The following is a 20340-nucleotide window of genomic DNA, read 5'->3' as shown; positions in this document are numbered from 1 at the left end:
CAGAGATTATAGGGTAGGAGTGGCTTAGAGGATGGAAAGGAAGCATGCAAAAGTGGAAGGAATACAAGAAACTGAAGGAACTGCTAAAGCTGTCCAGCCTGACCTCTTGGTACTAAATCGACCATAACTTGAGCTACAGAGGTCCAAATGATATGGTTCTAGTTGCGTTGGAAAGCTAACATCCGGGGCTTCACGACGATATATAATTTGCCATTGATTCCTCAAAGCTAGGTGACCTGCACGCGTGGATCACGCGGATGCGTGACCTGGCAAAAACCCAATCCACGCTAATGCGTGGACGACTCTTCCGCGTGACTTTGCAGCAACCTGTACGTACCAGAAATCACTGGTGGCGATTTCTAGGTTGTTTTTGACCCAGTTTTTGACCCAAAAAACACATATTAGAGGCTATAAAGTGGGGAAATCAATCCATTCATTCATTCAACAACAGAGACAACATTCATATTCATAATTTTAGGTTTTAGATGTAGTTTTAGAGAGAGAGAGAGAGAGGGGTTCTCTCCTCTCTCTTAGGATTTAGGATTAGGATTTAGGATTTCTATTATGATTAGGCTACTTCTCTTCATTCCAGGTTCAATGTTTCTTTAATTTATTTTCTACTTTTATTTATTCTATTACTTTAATTGTTATTTATCTTTTCAATTTGGCTTATGAACTTCGTGTTAGAGTTGATTTCTTCATTTAATATAATTTAAGGTCTTTCAGATTTAAGATTTCTTTCTTTTATTTATGTTACTACTACTTCCAATCTGAAGGCATTTTTATTCGAGTAGATTTTCTCCCTTTTTTCTTTGGTTAAGTAATTGGTAACACTTGAGTTATCAGACTCAATAGTTGATTGAAAGTTTGGAATTGCTGATTGATTTGGATCGCTCTAAAGCTAGTCTTTCCACAGGAGTTGACTAGGAGTTAAGGATCAAATTGATTGGTCCACTTGACTTTCCTTTATTTAGTAAGGGTTAACTAAGTGGGAGTAATAACAATTCACATCACACCTGATAAGGATAACTAGGATGGAATTTCCAGTTCTTATACCTTGTAAGAGATTTTTATAATTATTAATTTATCTTTCTTTCCATTTAAATTACTTGTTCCTTATTTCAAAAAGGAAAAACTACCAAAAATACCCATGAAGTTTACGAACGCTGACAAAAGTACCCATAAACTAAGGAAATTAACGCTGTACCCATGAAAGATGGGTTCCGTATGACAAAAGTATCCAAATCTTAATTTTTGGTTGATTTTTTAATAAAATTCCTAAACTACCCTACACTCAACCTCAACTCACTTTTTCAACCTTTCATAACTCAATTTATACCAACTCTTGCCATGGAGTCCAAAACTACTCCTACAACAAACCAGACCGAAATCAATGGTAGTAGTGGTGGTGGTAGAGGATCGGACCTCAACCGATTCACTCATAAGTTTATAATTCATACCCAAACCAAATTAACCAAACACCAAAAAATACTCAAAACATAAAAATTTTCAAATCCATTCATCCAATTTGAAATTTATTTCAGCAAAAATCAGAAGTAGAAGTAGCCATCAATTGGATCTTCTATAAATCAATCTCAGCCTTCATAAAAAAATAGAAGCAGATTTAAAAAAAAATAGAACAGTATCATTTTAGTAGTAACTAAATCAATTTCTAAAAAGAAGAAAAATAAAATAAAAATATTTAAAAAAAAGAAATACCTTTTTCTTCGCCAGCCAACTGTAACGTCGTCAATGGCAGAACCTCCATCCACAATGTCGCCTCCCTTTCTTTTCTGATTTCTCTTTACCGAACCCGCTTTCTGCATGCAAGAGTACCATGACCCCTCTCTCTTCTCAGGTGTGCGATGACGGTGTTCTCCTCAGCTGGGTTAGACGTGCCATGACGACGTTTTCCTCGGCTACAACAGGCATGCCGCAGCAGCATTCTCCTTAAGTTGGGTCACATGTGTGCGATGAAGGTGTTGTAGTCACCTCAATAGTGAGAGGGTGAAGTAGTGAGAGGGGAAGAGATTGGCGGTAATGGAGTAGGTGGGTGGTGGACGGCAATGAGGAGGTAAGAGGAGAGTTTCTATGACTCTGTGAGGGTTTTTGAGGGATAAGTGAGGAGAGAGGAAGAAGAGAAGAGAGGGAGTGACGGTAGAATGGGGTTAGGGTGGGGTAGTTTAGGAATTTTATTAAAAAATCAATAAAAAATTAGGATTTGGATACTTTTGTCATACGGAATCCATCTTTCATGGGTATAGCATTAATTTCCTTAGTTTATGGGTACTTTTGTCAGCATTCATAAACTTCATGGGTACTTTTTGTAGTTTTTCCTTTCAAAAACCCAAAAATATACACTTTTCCATAACCAATAATAAATCATACTTCCGTGCAATTCCTTGAGAAGACGACCCGAGGTTTAAATACTTCGGTTATAAATTTTATTGGGTTTCGTTACTTGTGACATCCAAAGTTTTTGTACGAAAGGATTCTCTATTGGTTTAGAAATTATACTTACAATGCGAATATAATTTGACAAAATTCTTTACCAGCAGAAGTCCGTTTGTCACTGAGCTTCCAAGCTTTCACGTGCATATGCCCAAAGTTGGCATTAAACGCCACCCTGGGTGCCAGAATGGGCGTTTAACGCCGAAAAGGGTGCTAGTTCTGGCGTTTTACGCCAGAAAGTTTTAAGCTGACTTTGAACGCCAGTTTGGGCCATCAAATATCGAGTAAAGTATAGACTATTATATATTGCTGGAAAGTCCAGGATGTCTACTTTCCATCGCAATTGAGAGCGTGCCAATTGGGCTTCTGTAGCTCAAGAAAATTCATTTCGAGTGCAGGAGGGTCAGAATCCAACAGCATCTGCAGTCCTTTTTCAGCCTCTAAATCAGATTTTTGCTCAGGTCCCTCAATTTCAGCCAAAAAATGCCTGAAATTATAGAAAAACACACAAACTCATAGTAAAGTCTAGGAATGTGATTTTTGAATAAAAACTAATAAAAATATAATAAAAGTAACTAAAATATACAAAAAACTACCTAAAAACAATGCCAAAAAGGGTATAAATTATCCGCTCGTCACAACACCAAACTTAAATTGTTGCTTGTCCCCAAGAAACTAAAAAAAAAAATAGGATAAAAAGAAGAGAATATACAATAAATTCCAAAAACATCAATGAAGATTAGTTTTAATTAGATGAGCGGGACTAGTGGCTTTTTGCTTCTGAACAGTTTTGGCATCTCACTTTATCCGGTGAAGTTCAGAATGATTAGCAACCATAGGAACTCAGAATTCAGATAGTGTTATTGATTCTCTTAGTTCAGTATGTTGATTCTTGAACACAACTACTTTATGAGTTTTGGCCGTGACCCTAAGCATTTTGTTTTCCAGTATTACCACCGGATACATAAATGCCACAGACACATAACTGGGTGAACCTTTTTAGATTGTGACTCAGCTTTGCTAGAGTCCCCAGTTAGAGGTGCCCAGAGCTCTTAAGCACACTCTTTTTTTGCTTTGGGCCACGACTTTAACCGCTCAGTCTCAAGCTTTTCACTTGACACCTTCACGCCACAAGCACATGGTTAGGGACAACTTGGTTTAGCCGCTTAGGCCAGGATTTTATTCCTTTGGGCCCTCCTATCCATTAATGCTCAAAGCCTTGGATCCTTTTTACCCTTGCCTTTTGGTTTAAAGGGTTATTGGCTTTTTCTGCTTGCTTTTTCTTTTTCCTTCTTTTTTATTTATTTATTTATTTTTCGCCACTTTTTTTCTTTTCTTTTTTTTTCTGCAAGCTTTTCACTACTTTTTCTTGCTTCAAGAATCAATTTTATGATTTTTCAGATTATCAAATAATATTTCTCCTTCAAGAGCCAACAACTTTAACATTCATAAACAACAAATTCAAAAATATGCACTGTTCAAGTATTCATCCAGAAAACAAAAATTATTGTCACCATATCAAAATAATTAAACTAATTTCAAGATAGAATTCGAAATTCATGCACTTCTTGTTCTATTACAATTAAAAACATTTTTCATTTAAGAAAGGTGAAGGTTTCATAGGACATTCATAGCTATAAGACATAGACACTAGACACTAATGATCATATAATAGAGACACAAACATAGACAAAACATAAAGCATAGAATCCGAAAAACAGAAAAATAAGAACAAGGAAATTAAAGAACGGGTCCACCTTAGTGATGGCGGCTAGTTCTTCTTCTTGAAGATCCCATGGAGTGCTTTAGCTCCTCAATATCTCTTCCTTGCCTTTGTTGCTCCTCTTTTATGGCCTTTTGGTCCTCTATGATTTTATGGAGGATAATGGAGTGCTCTTATTGAGGTCCATGAGTGGGCTCTCTTGTTTGCTCCATCCTCTTTCTAGTGATGGGCTTTTGAGATGAATCTCTCCATCTCTCATGACTCAGAGTTGGAAGCAACTGACTTCCCTTTCCTCATCCTAGAGGTTTCTCCGGCCTTAGGTGCCATTAGTAGTTATGGAAAGCAAAAAAGCTGAGCTTTTCCACACCAAACTTAAAAGCTTTGCTCGTCCTCGAGCAAAATAAGATAGAAGGGAGTAGAAGAAGAATGATGCAATTAATTTTGAAAACTTATTACTGTATACAAGAAAAATTAAGAAGATTTGAAAAGAATTTGAAAAGATATGTAAGTTTTAAAAATGTTTTGGAAGGAATTGAAAAGAATTAAAAATAGAATTGGAAAGATTATTAATTCTTGAAAATAGAAATTGAAAGATGAAAGTTTAAAATATGCTTGATGCAAAAAATTATGAATTAAAACATGAAAAATTGAAAAAAATCGAATTGGAAACAAAATTACCTCCCTTGTGTCATCCTGGCGTTAAACGCCCAGAATGCTATCTATTCTGGCATTTAACGCCCACTTGTTTGCCTATTTGGGCATTTAACGCCCAGCTAGATACCCTGGTGATGACATGTCACCATGTCATGTTTTTCTATGCTTTTTCATTTGTTTTCAATAGGTTTTATGCACTTTCTTAAGCCATAAGCAAGCCAATTGGGTAGATTTTCATGTTTCCTTTGATTTAATCAACCATGTATGAATTCATGCTATTTCATGAGGTTTTATGCTATAATTGTCACATATTATGAAAGAATGAATATCTCATGATTTTGAGCATAGCTTTGATGTGTTTGGTTGATTAATGATAGGTGAAGAAAGCTTGGAGAAAGGATGAAGCAAGAAGGAATGGCTAGGAGGAAGAGAGAACAAAAAGTTTGAGCAAAAGTTTGCCTCAAACTTTAGCTCAAACTTTTGGATTAATTGAAAATGAACCAGGAAGCAAAAAGCTGGACCAAAAGTTAGCCCCTAACTTTTTGGCTAACTTTTGGGCAAAAGCTGGAGCAAAAGTTAGCCCCTAACTTTTTGGCTAACTTTTGGCATGAAAAACACTCCCTGGATGAGCAAAAGTTTGCGCCAACGTTAGCCCCTAAATTTTTGGCTAACGTTGGCACATGAAAAACACTCCCTGGGCTAGCAAAAGTTTGCGCCAACGTTAGCCCCTAACTTTTTGGCTAATGTTGGCGCCATGAGTGTGCAAGGGGTATACTTCCAGCAAGAATAACTTGAGCTACAGAGCTCCAAATGAGGTGATTCAAAAAGCAATGGAAAGTAGGAATCGAGAGCTTTCCAAGCATATATGGCACTGCATGATGGACACTAAAATTGAAGGAGAAAACTGCCCCACAATGAGCATAAACGAACATGGTGGCAACCTGCAGTGAGGCCAACTGACCTCTGCACCTTCGACGGAGTATAACTCGAGCTGTAGAGCTCCAAATGATGTGCTCCCAACGGCATTGGAAAGTAGACCTCCAGGGCTTTCCAACAATGTATAATAGTATGGGGTAGACAATATGTTTGAGCCTCCAGAACTGGCGTTTTCGACCACGTTTGAGGCAAACGTCGCCTCAAACGCTGCACACCAAAACCAGCAACCTTGTCCTCTTCAAATGAGCATAACTTGAGTTGTAGATCTCCAATTGAGGTGATTCCAATTGGGTTAGAAAGCTGACATTCAGAGATTTCCAACCATATATAATAGTCTATAGTTGGCATGAAATTGGCAACGTTGACAAGAGGACAAAGTAGCACCCCATACATGCACACAAGGGGGCCAACGTTGGAACAAAAGTTTGACCCCTAACTTTTGCCCCAACGTTGGTATCAGCAAGGAAGGGTGCTGATGTGAAAAGTTGGAGCAAAAGTTAGACCCTAACTTTTACTCCAACTTTTACTCAAGCTTTCATGATTCCAACCCGGTTCAATTCGGTTCTCTCTCCAACTCCAAGAGCAATCAACCAAGGCCTCTATCAACCCAATTCCATCAAGAGCAAGGGCCCATTATCATCACTCAAAGGCACAAGAGATAGTTAGAATAGAAATTTCATTTTAATTGTAATTTGTTTTGAATTTCATTTTCATTTTGTAAAAATGCCTATATAAGGCATCATTCTCATTTTAGAAAGTAAGCCCGAATAGAGAGGAGGGGGGCGAGCTCCACTAGGGAGCATTAGGAATACAGAGCTCTCTCTCCGAGTTTCATTTTCTGTTTTGAATCTTGAATTGAGATTGGAAGGAATTCTGTTTTCATTCTCTATTTGCAACTTCTCTTTACTTCTTCTGCAATCTTTTTTTAATTCTCTGCAACTTTTCTCTTGTTGAATCAAGGAAGGATCCACTCCTGAGATCTTCAACATCCTTTTAAATTTCTACAAATTAAGCACAGTCACTTTGCTCTCTGATCTCCTTGTTCCCAATTTACTTTTCAGCACTTTTGTTCCTCTGCATTTTACATTTGAGCCACTGCGATCTGAATTTACTTTTCATGCAATTTTAATTTCCTTGCAATTGTTCTAAGCTTTGATTTACTGCTTTCATTCAATTTCCCTGCACCCAGTCTCCTTTACTTTCATGCAATTTACTTTTCTTGTAATTTAAGATTCTTGCTATTTTACTTCCTTGTTCTTTAAGTTACTGTCCAATTTACTTTCTGCACTTTAATTTTCCTTGTCATTTACTTTCTGCTGCATCAATTATCACACAAATGTTAGCTTGACTAAACTAATCACCCACTAAAGTTGCTTGATCCATCAATCCCTGTGGGATCGACCTCACTCCCGTGAGTTTTATTACTTGATACGACCCGGTGCACTTGCCGGTTAGTTTTGGGTGTTTTGGAGAAATTCGTTTTTCCGCGAAAATATCCCATCAAGTTTTTGGCGCCGTTGCCGGGGATTGATTTAGATCAACAATGATTAAGTGGGTGAGAAGTCTAGATTAAGCATTTTCTTTATTTTTGTTCTCTGTTCTAAGTTGAAACCAAGGTGTTTGAGTTATTGCCTCACTAAGAAATTCTTTCTCTATGACATGAATTTCAAATTTCATTGATGTTTACAAAATACAAATGGAGTTCAACTCATCTTATGGTCAAACAAAATTTTATGGGATATCACCCACCATCACCAATCTCTAATGGTGGTTGGGAATATCACCAAGAAACTTCAAATTCTGGGCACTCCAATTCATGGAGCTATGCTTCAGAACCACAAGATGAGAAAGAAAATCATATGGGATATTTCCCTCCACCTCAAAATGATGCAAGTCATGATTCTAATGGTGGCTGGGAAGGGAATTCTAATGCTCCATATGATATTCATCCGAAGATATCATCACTTGACCATGCTTCAACAGAAAGCCTCTGTCAAAACTCACCAACCACACAAACTTCCATGAACCAAAGCCTCTCAAAGATTGAGTCCATGCTCAAAAGATTTGCGGAGGAGGAAGAGAAATACCATAAAGAACTAGAAAACTCCCTCAAAAACATGGAAGTGATGGTAGACCAATTGTTGAATGCAAGGAAGGAGAAAATGGAAAAACAAGAATGCAAGGTCCCTGTGTCAAGTGAAATTACAAAAAAAGAAGAGGTGGTGAAAGTAGTGGAACCTGAAACTGCTCTTGAGGTGATAAAGGAACATGAACATTCACAACCCTCACAAACTTCCCTTGAATCTGTGATCGTTAAATATGAAGAGGAGATGAAGAAATGTTGGGAAGATCAACAAACCTCCTCAATGAAAAAGCTATTAAAACAAATGTTGAGTGTAAAAGAGGAAGTGGAGGAGCAAGAAAGTGAGGAAGTCATTCCAAACTCAAGTGAGGCAGAGAAGTACATGAAGGAGGAGTTCATGGAACCATCAGTTCAAAAGGCTCTGGATGAATACAAAACTCCAGTAATCACACAGCAACCAAGACTTGGATTCAAAGAAGTGAAGGCAACTAACAAGAGCACCAATCCTGTCCCTGATCCAGCAAGCAAGATCAATCAAGCCATTTGCAAAAGGAAGCTTGCTGAGGAAAGGCCAAGGCAAGGGACAGTAGCTGAAACTTCTCCTCCTTTGAAGTCATTTCTCTTAACAAATTGGAAGAAAAGGAAGAAAGTAAAGAACAGGTAGACAGTAGGTACATTTCTTCTCCTTGCTTTGTTTAAATTTCAATAAATTGGCATATGATCACATTCTAAGTTTGGTGTTGCCTTGCAACAAATTGTTTTCAATCCCATTTGGATGATTGCATCAATTCTACATGAAGTGTCACGCTAAGATTCTAAGTTTGGTGTGCCACTTAATTTTCTATGCAATGAATCCAGCAACATCACTTGTCTGCATAATCATATTGCCTTTTACAGTGTTATTTTTCTTCTTAGTTGGATAATTTTTGTTTTCTCTTTGTTTCATTTATTTACTTGTTTTTAATGCTTTCCTTCATTAACTGTTTTTGTTCATACATCACCAAGACATCCTTATTCATAACAGATTCTTCATTTGGTGATTGTATTTAACATATAACAGTTTCTTTTGTTTAGTTTTAGTTCAAATAAATTGACATAGGATTGCATTCTAAGTTTGGTGTTGCTATGCAACACAATTTGCTTCAAATCTTTACTGGATACTTGCATTGATTCCAAGTGAAAGTGTCACACTAAGTTTGGTGTGCCACTTATTCTTTATGCAAAGTATTATGCTCACCTTCTTAAGCTTGCAATCACAATGTCTCTGTCTCTTGTGCCTTGATTATTATCTTTAATTTTTCTTGCTTGAAACACATGTACTACTAACATTTCTTGTGTAAGACATTCATGATCCATCTTAGCCCCATAGCCACGGTTCTAATAGTTGCTTGAGGATGAGCAAGCATTCTGAGTTTGGTATGGGAAGGAGGAGAATGAGAGGAAAATGACAACAATAGAGAAGATGAACTACAAGGTTGTAAAGTTCCTTTTCCTCTCATTTGTTTCAAGCACTATAAACTGCATGATTGTCTTTACCTTCTCTGTATGCATGTGTGTATGAAAAGGCATAGTTTGATTTCTAATTTGCAACATGGTGCTGTGTCATTATGATTACCAACTTGAGTTTTGTGAATTCAAAAGCAACAAAGTATCATGATCATAAACAAACAAGGCATTAAAGAAGATTTTAGCATGTGCATAAAAGTATTGGAAAGCTAGTATGATTAATTGTTGCTCAATTACATTGGATTTTATTTAATTGAAGTTTTCATCTAGTACATTTTTTGAAAATCATGAAAACCTTGAAAGAAAAAGCAAAAAAGAGCAAGAAAAGAAAAAGGGAAAGAATGAGAAAGCTGAAGGCTCTGAGTACCAATGGCAATTTATTTGTTAAGTGCTTGTGGTGTTTATGTATCAAGCCAAATGCTTGAAAACAAAACACTTAGAAGTCAAGGTTAGGCTCAAAGTGCAAAAGCACTCCCTCAAAGCTCAAGGCTCTGAGCATCAATGATTAGAGAGTCAAGAAAAGAAAAGAAAAAATGAGCTTAATGAAGTCCTCTAATCAAATGCTTGTGGTGCTTATGTATCAAGTGGTAATACTTGAAAACAAAGCATTTAGAAGTCGTAGCTTTGTTATCAACTCATGGGGCAAAGCACCCAAAAGGAGAAGCTAATAAGAAAATCAAAAGCTTGTTTCAAGGAAGAAATATAAGAAAAAGATTTCATAAATTGAGCTAGATGGAAGCATCAATCATTTACATTTCTTTTGTGATTGTAGCATGCTTAGAAAACTAGCTTACCATGAACATTGAGTTGCTATTCTTCTTTCCTTGGATTGTCAATCTTTATTGCATGATTCTTTTCTTGCTTGGGGACAACCAAGGTTTAAGTTTGGTGTTGTGATGACATGTCACCATGTCATGTTTTTCTATGCTTTTTCATTTGTTTTCAATAGGTTTTATGCACTTTCTTGAGCCATAAGCAAGCCAATTGGGTAGATTTTCATGTTTCCTTTGATTTAATCAACCATGTATGAATTCATGCTATTTCATGAGGTTTTATGCTATAATTGTCACATATTATGAAAGAATGAATATCTCATGATTTTGAGCATAGCTTTGATGTGTTTGGTTGATTAATGATAGGTGAAGAAAGCTTGGAGAAAGGATGAAGCAAGAAGGAATGGCTAGGAGGAAGAGAGAACAAAAAGTTTGAGCAAAAGTTTGCCTCAAACTTTAGCTCAAACTTTTGGATTAATTGAAAATGAACCAGGAAGCAAAAAGCTGGACCAAAAGTTAGCCCCTAACTTTTTGGCTAACTTTTGGCATGAAAAACACTCCCTGGATGAGCAAAGGTTTGCGCCAACGTTAGCCCCTAACTTTTTGGCTAACGTTGGCACATGAAAAACACTCCCTGGGCTAGCAAAAGTTTGCGCCAACGTTAGCCCCTAACTTTTTGGCTAACGTTGGCGCCATGAGTGTGCAAGGGGTATACTTCCAACAAGAATAACTTGAGCTACAGAGCTCCAAATGAGGTGATTCAAAAAGCAATGGAAAGTAGGAATCGAGAGCTTTCCAAGCATATATGGCACTGCATGGTGGACACTAAAATTGAGGGAGAAAACTGCCCCGCAATGAGCATAAACGAACATGGTGGCAACCTGCAGTGAGGCCAACTGACCTCTGCACCTTCGATGGAGTATAACTCGAGCTGTAGAGCTCCAAATGATGTGCTCCCAACGGCATTGGAAAGTAGACATCCAGGGCTTTCCAACAATATATAATAGTATGGGGTGGACAATATGTTTGAGCCTCCAGAACTGGCGTTTTCGACCACGTTTAAGGCAAACGTCGCCTCAAACGCTGCACACCAAAGCCAGCAACCTTGTCCTCTTCAAATGAGCATAACTTGAGTTGTAGATCTCCAATTGAGGTGATTCCAATTGGGTTAGAAATCTGACATTCAGAGCGTTCCAACCATATATAATAGTCTATAGTTGGCATGAAATTGGCAACGTTGACAAGAGGACAAAGTAGCACCCCATACATGCACACAAGGGGGCCAACGTTGGAGCAAAAGTTTGACCCCTAACTTTTGCCCCAACGTTGGTATCAGCAAGGAAGGGTGCTGATGTGAAAAGTTGGAGCAAAAGTTAGACCCTAACTTTTACTCCAACTTTTACTCAAGCTTTCATGATTCCAACCCGGTTCAATTCGGTTCTCTCTCCAACTCCAAGAGCAATCAACCAAGGCCTCTATCAACCCAATTCCATCAAGAGCAAGGGCCCATTATCATCACTCAAAGGCACAAGAGATAGTTAGAATAGAAATTTCATTTTAATTGTAATTTGTTTTGAATTTCATTTTCATTTTGTAAAAATGCCTATATAAGGCATCATTCTCATTTTAGAAAGTAAGCCCGAATAGAGAGGAGGGGGGCGAGCTCCACTAGGGAGCATTAGGAATACAGAGCTCTCTCTCCGAGTTTCATTTTCTATTTTGAATCTTGAATTGAGATTGGAAGGAATTCTGTTTTCATTTTCTATTTGCAACTTCTCTTTACTTCTTCTGCAATCTTTTTTTAATTCTCTGCAACTTTTCTCTTGTTGAATCAAGGAAGGATCCACTCCTGAGATCTTCAACATCCTTTTAAATTTCTACAATTTAAGCACAGTCACTTTGCTCTCTGATCTCCTTGTTCCCAATTTACTTTCCAGCACTTTTGTTCCTCTGCATTTTACATTTGAGCCACTGTGATCTGAATTTACTTTTCATGCAATTTTAATTTCCTTGCAATTGTTCTAAGCTTTGATTTACTGCTTTCATTCAATTTCCCTGCACCCAGTCTCCTTTACTTTCATGCAATTTACTTTTCTTGCAATTTAAGATTCTTGCTATTTAACTTCCTTGTTCTTTAAGTTACTGTCCAATTTACTTTCTGCACTTTAATTTTCCTTGTCATTTACTTTCTGCTGCATCAATTATCACACAAATGTTAGCTTGACTAAACTAATCACCCACTAAAGTTGCTTGATCCATCAATCCCTGTAGGATCGACCTCACTCCCGTGAGTTTTATTACTTGATACGACCCGGTGCACTTGCCAGTTAGTTTTGGGTCTTTTGGAGAAATTCGTTTTTCCGCAAAAATATCCCATCACCTGGCTGGCGTTAAACGCCAGGAATCCTTCTTTACTGGGCGTTTTTCTGAACGCCCAGAATGTTACCATTTCTGGCGTTAAACGCCCATAATGCTGCCTATTCTGGAATTTAACGCCCAGAATGCTGCCTGCATGGGCGTTAAACGTCCATTATGCTATCCTTACTGGCGTTTAAACGCTAGTAAGCCTGTCCTCTAGGGTGTGCTGTTTTTGATGCTGTTTTTGATTCCACTTTAATTTTGCAGCTGTTTTTGTGACTCCTTTTACTGAGCTTTTAATTTAGTCTCAGTTTTGAGCATTCTTGCTCAACATTGCCTGCAAGATAATGTTTGTGCTCACTGTACTCTTTGGGTATGAATCTTACAACTTTATAGTTTTCAATGTCTGCAAACCAAGGTACTTCCTGAATGGCAAAGAGTTGCTCATCCGGGAAGGTTTCAGAGATCTCAATAGGAAGAGGGGATGCCTCTGCTACTGGTTCTATCCGGGACAGGTGATTAGCTACTTGGTTTTCTGTCCCATTTCTGTCTCTTATTTCTATATCAAACTCTTGCAGAAGCAATACCCATCTTATGAGTCTGGATTTTGAATCCTGCTTTGTGAGGAGATATTTTAGAGCAGCATGGTCAGTGTACAAAATCAGTTTTGATCCTACTAAATAAGATCTGAAGTTGTCAATGGCATAAACCACTGCAAGCAACTCCTTTTCTGTGGTTATGTAATTCTTCTATGCATCTTTCAAAACACTGTTAGCATAGTAAATGATGTGCAGAAGCTTGTTATGCCTCTGTCCCAATACTGCACCAATGGCATGGTCACTGACATCACACATTAGTTCGAATGGTAATGTCCACTCTGGTGCAGAAATCACTGGTGCTGTGACCAGCTTAACTTTTAGAGTCTCAAACGCCTGCAGACACTCTGTGTCAAAGACAAATGGTGTGTCAGCAGCTAGCAGATTGCTCAGAGGTTTTGCAATTTTTGAAAAATCTTTTATAAATCTCCTATAGAATCCTGCATGCCCCAGAAAGCTTATGATTTCCTTAACATTGGCAGGTAGTGGTAATTTTTCAATTACCTCTACCTTAGCTTGATCCACCTCTATTCCCTTGTTCAAAATTTTGTGCCCAAGGACAATTCCTTCAGTCACCATAAAGTGACATTTCTCCCAGTTTAAAACTAGGTTAGTCTCTTGGCACCTTTTCAGAACAAGTGCTAGATGGTCAAGACAAGAGCTGAATGAGTCTCCAAATACTGAGAAGTCATCCATGAAGACTTCTAGAAATTTTTCTACCATATCAGAGAAGATAGAGAGCATGCACCTTTGAAAGGTTGCAGGTGCATTGCGCAGACCAAATGGCATCCTTCTGTAGGCAAACACTCCAGATGGACATGTTAATGCTGTTTTCTCTTGGTCCTGAGGATCTACTACAATTTGGTTGTAACCTGAATAGCCATCCAAAAATTTGTAGTATTCATGGCCTGCTAGTCTCTCTAGCATCTGGTCTATGAATGGTGAAGAAAAATGATCCTTCCTGGTGGCTGTATTGAGCTTTCTGTAGTCAATACACATACGCCACCCTGTAACTGTTCTTGTAGGAATCAGTTCATTCTTTTCATTATAAACCACTGTCATTCCTCCCTTCTTGGGGACAACATGGACAGGGCTCACCCAGGGGGTATCAGAAATAGGATAAATAATCCCAGCCTCTAGTAACTTAGTGACCTCTTTCTGCACCACCTCCTTCATGACGGGATTTAGCCGCCTCTGTGGTTGAACCACTGGCTTAGCATCATCCTTCAATAGGATCTTGTACATGCATCTGGCTGGACTAATGCCCTTAAGATCACTTATGGACTACCCAAGAGCTGTCTTGTGTGTCCTTAGCACTTGAATTAGTGCGTTCTCTTCCTGTCACTCTAAAGCAGAGCTTATGATCACGGGAAAAGTGTCATTTTCTCCTAGAAATGTATATTTCAGGGATGGTGGTAGTGGTTTGAGCTCGGGTTTAGGAGGCTTCTCCTCTTCCTGAGGAGTTTTCAGAGGTTCTTCTGTTTTCTCTGGTTCCTCCATATCAGGCTGAACTTCTTTAAAAATGTCCTCTAGCTCTGATTCGAGACTCTCAGTCATATTGACCACTTTCACCAGGGAGTCAATAATATCAATGCTCAGGTAGTCTTTTGATGTGTCTGGATGCTGCATAGCTTTGACGACATTCAACTTAAACTCATCCTTATTAACTCTCAGGGTTATCTCCCATTTTCAGACGTCAATGAGGGTTCGTCCAGTTGCTAGGAAAGGCCTTCCTAGAGTGAGAGTTGCACTCTTGTGCTCCTCCGTTTCCAGCACTACAAAGTCAGTAGGGAAGGCAAATGGCCAAACCTTGACAATCATGTCCTCAATTACGCCTGATGGGATTTTAATGGAGCCATCAGCAAGTTGGAGGCATATCCGAGTTGGTTTAACTTCATCAGTCAAACCAAGCTTTTTGATAGTGGATGCGGGTATTAGGTTGATACTTGTCCCAAGATCACATAGAGCTGTCTTGGTACAATCATCCTCTAATGTGCATGGTATCATAAAGCTTCCCGGATCTTTAAGTGAGGAAAACTTTTTCAGTTTCTCTCCAATCCTTCTTATGACTTAAGATATCTTTCATGAACTTAGCATAAGAGGGTATTTGCTCAAGTAACTCTGTAAATGGAATCTTTATTTCAAGAGTCCTGAGATAGTCTGCAAAGCGGGCAAATTGTTTATCCTGTTTTGCTTGGCGGAGTTTTTGAGGATAAGGCATCTTGGCTTTATATTCTTCAACCTTAGTTGCTGTAGGTTTACTTCCTACAGAAGTGGTTGGAGAGGCCTGCCTAAGGGGTTTGTTATCAGCACTTGCAGGTGTCTGATCCCCTATTGGCATTTGAACGCCGAAATTGGGTGCTGTATGGACGTTTAACGCCAGATTGCCACCCTTTTTTGGCATTTGGACGCCAGACTTGGCTATCCACTGGGCATTCAACGCCAATTTCTTACCCTTTTCTGGCGTTTAAACGCCAGAATCCTTCCTCTCTGGGCTCTTACTGTCCTCAGAGGGATTTTGGGCCGTGGTTTGGTCATCCTTTGTCAGCTGTTCCTTTCTTGGCTTTCTGCTGCCTTGAGTTGAGACATTCAATGTCTTTCCACTCCTTAAATGAACAGCTTGGCACTCTTCTGTTATCTGTTTAGATAACTGCTGTCTTGTCTGATTCAATTGTGCTTTCATATTCTTGTTAGCCTTTTCAGTGTCTTGTAGCATCTCTTTAAATTCTGCTAACTGTTTTGTTATAAAAAGCAATTGCTAATTGAGTTTAGCAACTTATTCTGGAGGACTAATTTTATTGGATAGTGCTTTAGCCTCTTCTTTCATGGAGGACTCACTACTTAAGTACATGTGCTGATTTCTAGCAACTGTATCAATGAGCTCTTGAGCCTCTTCAATTATCTTCATCATGTGTATAGATCCATGATGTGTGAGCATCTTTTCCATCTTTTCCTAGTGAATTTGCATCTAACTTGCTGAGTTTAATTAAGAATTAATTATATTTTAGCCACTATGGATGCTATTTTGAGTTTTGTGCAATTTTATTCATTTTAGGTAGCATTCGGATGGATTTGATGAAGTTCTGCAGAGAAAGAGAAGAAACCAAGGAGATGACCAGCGAATACCGACGCGGACGCATGGCTCACGCGACCACGCGGAAAGGAGGAAATCGCAATGACGTGATCGCGTGCCTGACGTGAACGCATGGACTGGAATCTGCACAAATGATGCGAACGTGTGGACGACACGGACACGTCACATGAGCGATCTGCAGAATTGACAGAAAATATTGGGGGCAATTTCTGGGCTGTTTTAACTCAGTTTTCAGCCCAGAAAACACAGATTAGAAGCTGCAGAATGGAAAAATCAAGTGGTCTCCACCCATCAGTTGAAGACTTGTTAATTAATTCGAATTTAAATTCAAATCTTAAATTAGGAAAATATATTATTTTAAGTTTAATTTTGAATATTAGATTTTAAATTTATTAGGATTAGTTATAAAAAGGGATCTGATGCCATCAGATTAGAACGCTGTACATTTTACCAGAATCCTACTTTTCTTCTCTGAACTATGAGCAACTAATCCTTCATTGTTAAGGTTAGGAGCTCTGTCTATTTCTATGGATTAATTTTATTACTTTTTCTATTTTAATTCATGTATGGATTTATAATTTAAGAATTGTTTTCTCTCTTTATCTTATGAATTTGGGTGGAACGGAAGTATGACCCTCTTTCTATTTGAGTTCTTGTAAAACTTGGAAAAGCTCTTTACTTGAACAACAGCTTGAAAATAATTTCTCCTAAATTTTAATTATCTGAATTTAACAGGATACGTGACATATAATCCTTTTACTTCTTGGATAATTAGAGTTTTTGTGGCATATAAACTAGAAATTGATTATCACCCTCTAATTGGTATAAATTATCCGCTCATCACCAGTCAGACACAATGATCATCATGGGCGAACCCATGTCAGTTAAGATATCTTGGCATCACAGTAATAAATAGACTATCAGTTAGGCGAATATTCCCGTATTAGCAACCTTAGGCTATTAGTTAGGTGGGCACTTTCGCATTAGCAATTTGGCACAAGACCCATTCAACATACAATTCTCAACTTTTTGTTTCATTCATTATTTCTCATTTTCTTTTCTTTCCTTTATGCTTTTGCATCACCTTACAGCTAAGCATATATCCGCATCACCAATTAGCTAAATGTGTCTCCGCATCACTATAAAACTAGGCATACCTCTGCATCACCGCTTAACTTTAAATTCTTCCTATAGACAACTTACATACCTTTGTTTAACTAAGTTCACACATGCTGTCAAATTTAGACATACCCTTTGAATATAAATCAAGGTTTTACCACGTGTGGATTAGAATTGAATTTGATAGCCAACTTAGTAAAATCTGCTGCTGCACTCAAGAGAATTCAGAAAGAATACAGCAAGCAGCCCTGTTTTTGAAAAATTTATAATAATTTCAATTTTAACCGTTACTTCTAGATTTTGTTGAGGATACACTCAACACACCTATGTTTTAGAAAAAGCAAGTTTCAAGTTCATAGCACTTCGTTCGGTTAATTAAATGTCAATTAGAAGTGCTGCCCTGTTTCTATAAATTGGTTCTGAAATTCCTGCGAACAGCCCAGATTTCAAGAGACATAATTAACTCTACAAAATAGCTATAGACATGAAATTCATACTCACTTAAAATAGACTTACAGATCTTTAAAATCCTGTTGGAAACAACTCAAAATGCCAAATATATCAAAAGTTCTAGTGGCTGGAAGTTGATACTATAGAACCAGAAAAAATAGAAAATTCTGTAGCAACCACTAAATTTAAAAAATTCACATCTTCCAAGGTCTGTCCTTTGCTACCTTAAATCAGAAAACTCTAAAAAATATAATTAAAGAATTTTGTCAGTTTATAGGGCCAATTGGCCGAGCTTCCTATAGAGTAAGGAAAAGGATTTTTACTCTTGTGATGGGATGAATTTGATTGGGTTGGTCGTCATTTAAAGAAGTTGAAGCTTAACAAGGGTAGAACCTTTGAATTAGGAAGAACAACGGAGCACAGAGTTACTGATTCTTACTTAACAAAAAAAATACCAAGGGAATCAAAAAGAAAAAGGGTAGGGTTTCTTCTTTGGCTTCGAGTAGCAGTTCCTTTGATGGTCCTCTTCGTCCTACTTGATGATGATGTACGCAGATGATGACGATCTTGTTGACATTTCCTCATTCTCTTCCTTGATCAATTGCTACTTTTGCTTCCTTTCTCCTTTTCGTGTGGTTTCTAGAGGAATTGAAGGGCTGGGCTTATATATATATCCAAAGGAGGTGGAAAATGGTGAGCTGGTGCGACAAGGCTTCGTGGCTTCCTCCCTTTGCAACACCATATCACATCATTCATTGCATGAAGATGTGACCATGTTTCCCCCTGTAGTATCGTTCGGTTCTGAGAGAGGAAGAGGGAATGAGTTTAATCAGAGTTCCCTTGGGCTTTGGTTTAGTTAAAGGAAGCTTAGTTCGGTTGAACCGGGAGAAAGAAAAAAACCGTGACTTTGCAATGGGGAAAGAAAAAACCAGGTGAATAGTTAGTAACGCATCTAAGGTTGTTCCTTTACTAATTTTATTATCTATGCTATATATATATATATATATATATATATATATATATATGCGTGTCAGTGAATGTTATAAAGAATGAGAAATCATAGGCCTCGTAGAGGTAGGGTGATTACTTTCTGGCCTCCTAAAAAAAATTTTGTCCTCAAAATTTTGTTGCCTCGGGTGAGGGGATCGGTTTCGGTAGTATTTCCCGCATCCATAACAAACACCGTCCTAGGCTGTTGCTGCCAAGGGGAAACAAATTCAGCCTTCCGTCGTGTGCATTCTTTGGCTATGTGTCCGGGCTTTTCGCAATTATAGCAAACCCCAGACTTCAACAGATAGGGTCTGCCTCCATGATTACTTCCACATATAGTGCATGTCAGTTTTGGTTAGGTCGATTGTGGTTGTTTGCCTAAATCTGGCTGCCGAGTTACTTTGATGTGTCTTCCTTGAGGAGTGAGGTTACGATTGAAATTCCTTGTTGGAAGATTCCTTTGATTAGTTTGTGCTGCCACTAGCTTCTTTACGCATTCCTCTGTGAGTTGGCTCTTGTTAACTAATTCCAAAAAATTCCGGATTTCCATTGGACCATCATGAGCTAATAGTTCTTCCCTAAGCCCTCCTTCGAACTCGATGCACTTCCATGTCTCAAAGCAGCTGGTGCTCCTTGACAAACATTTGAGAACCGACATAGCTCCTCAAACTTGCGAGTATACTCAGTGACTGTCATATTTCCCTGTCGCAGCTGAAGTAATTCTAATTCCTTAGCGGTACAAAAACACTGAGAAAAATATTTCTTATAGAATTCAATTGAAAATTCCTCCTAAGTGATGTCAATAGCTTCTCTTCCTAACAGTTGAAGCATCCCCTGCCACCAATGTTGTGCGTCATTTCTCAGCATGGAAGTAGCAAATTCCACCCGCTGTTCTTTAGGGACTTGTTGTGCTCGCATTGACCGTCATATCTCTTTAAACCAGTCATCAGCTTGCGTAGCACTAGTGTTTCCATGGAATCACGGTAGATTTATCTTCAAGAAAGAGGCTAAGATCATTGGCCGGTTATCGTTACGTAATCCACCTTCACCTTCGTCGCCATTTTCATTTTCATGTCTAGTCTCATGGTTACTTTCAGTTCCATTGTGGCGATCAAGACGTTCAGCTACTCGATTGGTAGCAGCTACTGAGTCACATACAGCAGTGGTCATGGAATTTATAGATTCAAGAATAGTCGTTGCATCGAGGATAGTTCCTCACTTGTTCCCTCCCGTCGAGAGGGTCCTCACCTATTCGTAGCCATTCGAGTCTATCAATATCCAATAATCAATATTAAGGTGATCAGTCTTAATATATCAAAATCAAGTATTAATATCACTATAATGGATGTTCACAAACCTTCATGTAGAATATATTATAAAATATCCTAACTGCATGGAACAAAAGATTCAGAGTATGCAAGGAAGCATAATCAGTCCACCCCAAGGCTCAATGGACGAACTGCTCTAATACCAACTTGTAACAATCCAACTTTTGACACTTCATGATCAATGCCAAACATTTAGGTGTTACTTGTTGTAAGGGCCTACTTGGCTCTAGACTCAGATTTCATAAGCAATTGTTAATATAAGCCTTTATTGGTTTAGCG

At 38.3% G+C, this 20340-nt stretch overlaps 1 pseudogene; it reads right to left on the bottom strand.

Annotated features, from left to right (window-relative positions):
* Positions 1–19995, bottom strand: part of LOC148553528 (uncharacterized) — a 49444-nt pseudogene extending 29449 nt beyond the window's left edge.
* Positions 19996–20340: the final 345 nt, after the last annotated feature.

The sequence above is a fragment of the Arachis ipaensis genome, chromosome B7 (genome assembly GCF_059453495.1).
Source record: "Arachis ipaensis isolate K30076 ecotype BB chromosome B7, ASM5945349v1, whole genome shotgun sequence".
NCBI lineage: Eukaryota > Viridiplantae > Streptophyta > Magnoliopsida > Fabales > Fabaceae > Arachis > Arachis ipaensis.
This window is presented reverse-complemented; position numbering and strand designations above follow the sequence as displayed.